Raw genomic sequence first — 6,000 nt, forward strand, 5'->3', positions numbered from 1 at the left:
AATCATTATAGCTATATTGCTCATAAGACAGACAAAGAGAGAAGTAAGAGGTGGAGATGGAGAGTAGAGGGGGGGGGGGGGGGGGAAGAGATAGGCAGCAAGATGGAGGAAGGAGGAGATGGACAGGAAGAGGGAGTAGAAGGGGATGGACAGAGAGAAGGGGGCAGGAGAAGATGAAAAAAAGAGAAGTGGGAATCAGGAGGTGAAGAGGGAAAGGGGAGCAGTTGGATAATGAGAGAGGGGGAGTATGAGGTGGACAGCGAAAATATGGAGGAGGTGATGTAGGACAGGGAGAGGGGGAGGAGGAGGTGGATAAGGAGAGAGTGTGATTACCAGATGGGCAGAGAGAAAGGGAAGGAGGGGTGGACAGAGGGAGTGAAAGGAACGTTGAGGTGGACAGAGAGGAAGGAGCAGAGGAGATGGGCAGAGAGAGGGGTGAGGAAAGGACAGACAGAGAGTGGGAGGAGGAGATGGACAGAGAGAAGGGGGAGGAGGGGGAGATGCAGGAGGGCAGGTAGAAAGTATAGAGGAATAGTGGGCAGGTGGGAAAGAAAGAGTGGAAAAGAGGGAGATAGACAGAGAGAGTAGAATGATGATGGGGACAGAGGGAGGAAAGTATGGTCAGATAGTGATAACAGAGGTGGTGGACAAAGAGAGGGAGGAAGGAAGAGATGGAGATACAGAGAGTATGAGGAGGAGCTGGACAGATAGAGGAGGGAGGATGAGGTAGACAGAGAGATAGGGGGAAGAGGAGAAGGTGGATATAGAGAGGGGGTGCAATATATATGCCAAACACTTTCACAAAGGAAACACAGGGAAAAGGCTAGTTATCAATAGATGTGAGAAAATATCTTTATCTATGCAGACTGTGAGTTGTGAGGCCCATTTAAATCAGTATGAATAATCTCTTTTGTTTCATCTGCTTTGCTTTTATTGTTTTCAAAAGGTAAATTCTGCATTTTATTTTCAATACGAACTTTACACTTCATAAACTCTTATTCGAAATCTGTTGGTAATGTATCTGCTAAATAATGTTTACACTACTTATTCAAATTGTCAAAATTTAATTGTCCAAGTGTGTGATGCCATTTTGCCTGTACTGATATACTGCCCTTACAGTTCACACTATTTATGTTAATCTCTTTCTTATAAATTCTACTTGTCAGTTTGTACAGTCTATCCTCTTTCAAATCAATCACAAGTAAGTTGTTGTCTTTATCAAAAACTTTTCAGATATTGCCTAGAGATGCAATTTTATGTTTTTCTGTTACTTTAGCACAGCTAATCAAATTTTTATCCCTATCTTACATTTTTTGTTGCAGTTGGAATCATGTCATCATAAACTGGAAAAATAAGTAATATATATTTCCTATTTTTGTAGCCTGCAATTATAAAGCTGCTCATGCCATTTCCGTTCTGTTGAGAGCCTCATTGTCTTTGATGACCACCTATTGTTAACCCCCCAGTGCTGTTGACTTTGCCCATGATGTCAACTACCATGACTATCTCTTTGATGATGTGTCTGTGTACGTCTGCTTAATCCTCGCTGGTGACAGTCCTTCCCAAAACGTCTTAGTTTGCCACATCCTTAACATTAATGCTACTGGCAGCTCATACAGGTTCTCTATCAGCATGAAATACATAGGATATTGCATATTCATTTCCATCCATGTCTTTATCCATCATTTGAATTGTACTTTTAACATATTTGACTGATCTTCTTCTTTCAAAACTACAAGTCTATCCTTACACAGTGAACTTGTAACCTCCACCTCACTTATCGACCTTAATGACAGTAAAAATTAAACCGCTTGTACCTAATGGAAATTTGGGAAAAGCAATCATTACCGAAGTTAATCTGTCAGTAAAGAGGGTGGAAAGGGTTACATCTAAATGAAAGGAAAAATGCAAATGAAATTGGTGGAAATTAACTTGGAAAAGGGGTACAGTTAATAAAGAAAGTAAATGTGCGGTCGTTATGTTAACAGTTAACTGGCGTTAATTAGATATTTGAGATTTGGGGAAAATTACGGTCGCCAGTCCTATGGACAATTACTATAAGAACTGAAAAAGAAGGGTTATTGCACATATTATTAGCACTAAAAGCGTGGCAACTGAAGGTGACACGTGTTGTGTGAAAACTGAATGTTTGTCAGAAGTAATAAATTTCGCTACACTCTGACTTAATTTAGCAAAAGACTTAATAAAACCGGAAAATTGAAAGTTAATTTAGTGACTGAAATTAATAGTGACATTTGTTTCTAAAGCATTACGAAATTCAATAAAATAAGGTTAGTCTTGGGCTACCTCAACAATAATTTCAAAAGCTACTTGAGTCTACGCAATTTAGAAATAAGAGATTTTAACTCTGAACTTGAATTAAATGATTCTGAACAATTAAGAATAGTAAAATTTAGTACATACCAAGCCGAGCTGCAGTCACAGGTAAGCTAAAATATGGTAACAAAACTCGCACTCTTAATTTGTGCTTGTGTAATCTAAATATTGTAGCCAGCTATGAATACTTCAACTGAACTTTAAAATTAAAGCAGTGAAATGGAATGATATTACTTTAATGCTGGCGTTTGAATTTCAACAACACTCGGGTTCATTCCGGAAAAGGAAGGGACCCTGCTTGTTAATGCATTTGGGACAATGGGCAACAAAGGTTCATGTTACATTGCTTTAATTTTGTGATTTGAACAGTTTGAAAAGCTGAGGTCTGCCATACAGTTCTAAAATTTTACGTGCTTGCAGTCTTCCTTGTTGGTTGATTGAAGGTTTGAAGTCATCGGTCGAGGAGGTGGCGACAGTCACTCATTGTCGGCTGTCGCTGTTGCAGAAGCTGGATGTTGGCGCACCTTCTTCTCGACACGGTCACCAGGCAAAACGGGCTCTTGATGTATGACAGCTAATGCTTCCCATCCGCGACACCGTGTCAGAAGCTATCATAGCAAGTCGAGCACAATTACATGCTGCCAAACCCCAAAAGCGCGGCAACTCGCGGGAGCATCACACAACACACCTGCTCCACCGCCCTACTCCAGCCAGACTCCCTCTGCCCGTGCTACATGCAGCAGAGTTAACACTACCAAAGATCCTAAACACTATGGTTCTCCACACGACCTATCAATGTAGTCATTCGATAGCATAGTTTTACCTACGCCAGGCCAAGCATAAAAATACAAATAATATTTACAAAACAAACCAATTATACATCAACATAAATGAGGGAAACATTCCACGTGGGAAAAATATATCTAAAAACAAAGATGATGTGACTTACCAAACGAAAGTGCTGGCAGGTCGATAGACACACAAACAAACACAAACATACACACAAAATTCAAGCTTTCGCAACCAACGGTTGCTTCATCAGGAAAGAGGGAAGGAGAGGGAAAGATGAAAGGATGTGGGTTTTAAGGGAGAGGGTAAGGAGTCATTCCAATCCCGGGAGTGGAAAGACTTACCTTAGGGGGAAAAAAGGACAGGTATACACTCGCACACACACACACATATCCATCCGCACATACACAGACACAAGCAGACATTTGTAAAGGCAAAGAGTTTGGGCAGAGATGTCAGTCGAGGCGGAAGTACAGAGGCAAAGATGTTGTTGAAAGACAGGTGAGGTATGAGCAGCGGCAAATTGAAATTAGCAGAGATTGAGGCCTGGCGGATAACGAGAAGAGAGGACATACTGAAGGGCAAGTTCCCATCTCCGGAGTTCTGACAGGTTGGTGTTAGTGGGAAGTATCCAGATAACCCGGACGGTGTAACACTGTGCCAAGATGTGCTGGCCATGCACCAAGGCATGTTTAGCCATAGGGTGATCCTCATTACCAACAAACACTGTCTGCCTGTGTCAATTCATGCGAATGGACAGTTTGTTGCTGGTCATTCCCACATAGAAAGCTTCACAGTGTAGGCAGGTCAGTTGGTAAATCACGTGGCCAGCCAATGAACACACCCGTCAACTCCTATCCTTAATAAAAGTCCTCAATCTTTCCTCTCCCACATCCACACTGGCTGTTCAGAGCATCCTCCCACAGGCCAATCGCAAATTAGAACAGCATGCCAACCTCCACCTCAAAAAACTATCCAATCTCCTGGTTTCCCACCTCCGGAAAGGCAACTCACTCACCCTTCACAACCTTTCCAGCAAACCTCAACCTCCTCTCATTGCACACAGACCCAGTCTCTCGCATCTACTCAATCTCCCACTTTCAGCTTCACTCCCCCCTAAACCTCAAAATTCCAATCAACACAATCTGGAACCACAACACCCTAATTCAGTAGTTAACCTTTCCTCCAAACCTCTCTCCCAATCCGAAACGTCTGTCCTATCCAAAGGCCTCACCTTCAGCCCCACTCCCAGATCCAACCAAACAGCCCTTGTCAAAGATTTCCTGTCCTACACCCGTACTCTCTGCTGGAAATATCACTTTGCCACAAAGAAAAATGATCCTAATCCTACTCCTAATGATCCAATTCCCCAAGACACTATCCAAATTGAACCCTGCCTGGAACAGTTCCGTCCTCTGCCACAGTGGGACACACCTCCTCTTCCTCAAAATCACCCTCTCCAAACCTTCCAGGAATTTCTGACTTCCAGCCTTGCCTCTCAATCCTTCTTAAAAAACCTTAATCCTACTCCCAGCATCACCACTGCTGAAGCCCAGGCTATCCGTGATCTGAAGGCTGACCGATCCATCGTCATTCTTCCGGCGGACAAGGGTTCCACAACCGTGGTACTTGATCGTCGGGAGTATGTGGCTGAGGGACTGCGTCAGCTTTCAGACAACACTACATACAAAGTTTGCCAAGGTAATCCCATTCCTGATGTCCAGGCGGAGCTTCAAGGAATCCTCAGAACCTTAGGCCCCCTACAAAACCTTTCACCTGACTGCCTACGTAGATCAACACCTTCAACCCATTACATGCAGTCTCCCATCCTTCATCAAAGACACCAACCACTTTCTCGAATGCCTGGAATCCTTACCCAGTCTGTTACCCCCGGAAACCATCCTTGTAACCATTGATGCCACTTCCTTACACACAAATATTCCGCACGTCCAGGGCCTCGCTGCGATGGAGCACTTCCTTTCACGCCGATCACCTGCCACCCTACCTAAAACCTCTTTCCTCATTACCTTAGCCAGCTTCATCCTGACCCACAACTTCTTCACTTTCGAAGGCCAGACATACCAACAATTAAAGCGAACAGCCATGGGTACCAGGATGGCCCCCTCGTATGCCAACCTATTCATAGGTCGCTTAGAGGAAGCCTTCTTGGTTACCCAGGCCTGCCAACCCAAAGTTTGGTACAGATTTATTGATGACATCTTCATGATCTGGACTCACAGTGAAGAAGAACTCAAGAATTTCCTCTCCAACCTCAACTCCTTTGGTTCTATCAGATTCACCTGGTCCTACTCCAAATCCCATGTCACTTTCCTTGAAGATGACCTCCACCTGTCCAATGGCCAGCTTCACACGTCCGTCCACATCAAACCCACCAACAAGCAACATTACCTCCATTATGACAGCTGCCACCCATTCCACATCAAACTGTCCCTTCTCTACAGCCTAGGTCTTCGTGGCAAACGAATCTGCTCCAGTCCGGAATCCCTGAACCATCACACCAACAACCTGAAAACAGCTTTCGCATCCCGCAACTACCCTCCCGACCTGGTACAGAAGCAAATAACCAGAGCCACTTCCTCATCTCCTCAAACCCAGAACCTCCCACAGAAGAACCCCAAAAGTGCCCCACTTGTGACAGGATACTTTCCGGGACTGGATCAGACTCTGAATGTGGCTCTCCAGCAGGGATACGACTTCCTCAAATCCTGCCCTGAAATGAGATCCATCCTTCATGAAATCCTCCCCACTACACCAAGAGTGTCTTTCCACCGTCCACCTAACCTTCGTAGCCTCTTAGTTCATCCCTATGAAATCCCCAAACCACCTTCCCTACCCTTTGGCTCCTACCCTTGT

This window comes from Schistocerca piceifrons, chromosome 6, assembly GCF_021461385.2.
Source record: "Schistocerca piceifrons isolate TAMUIC-IGC-003096 chromosome 6, iqSchPice1.1, whole genome shotgun sequence".
Taxonomy (NCBI): domain Eukaryota; kingdom Metazoa; phylum Arthropoda; class Insecta; order Orthoptera; family Acrididae; genus Schistocerca; species Schistocerca piceifrons.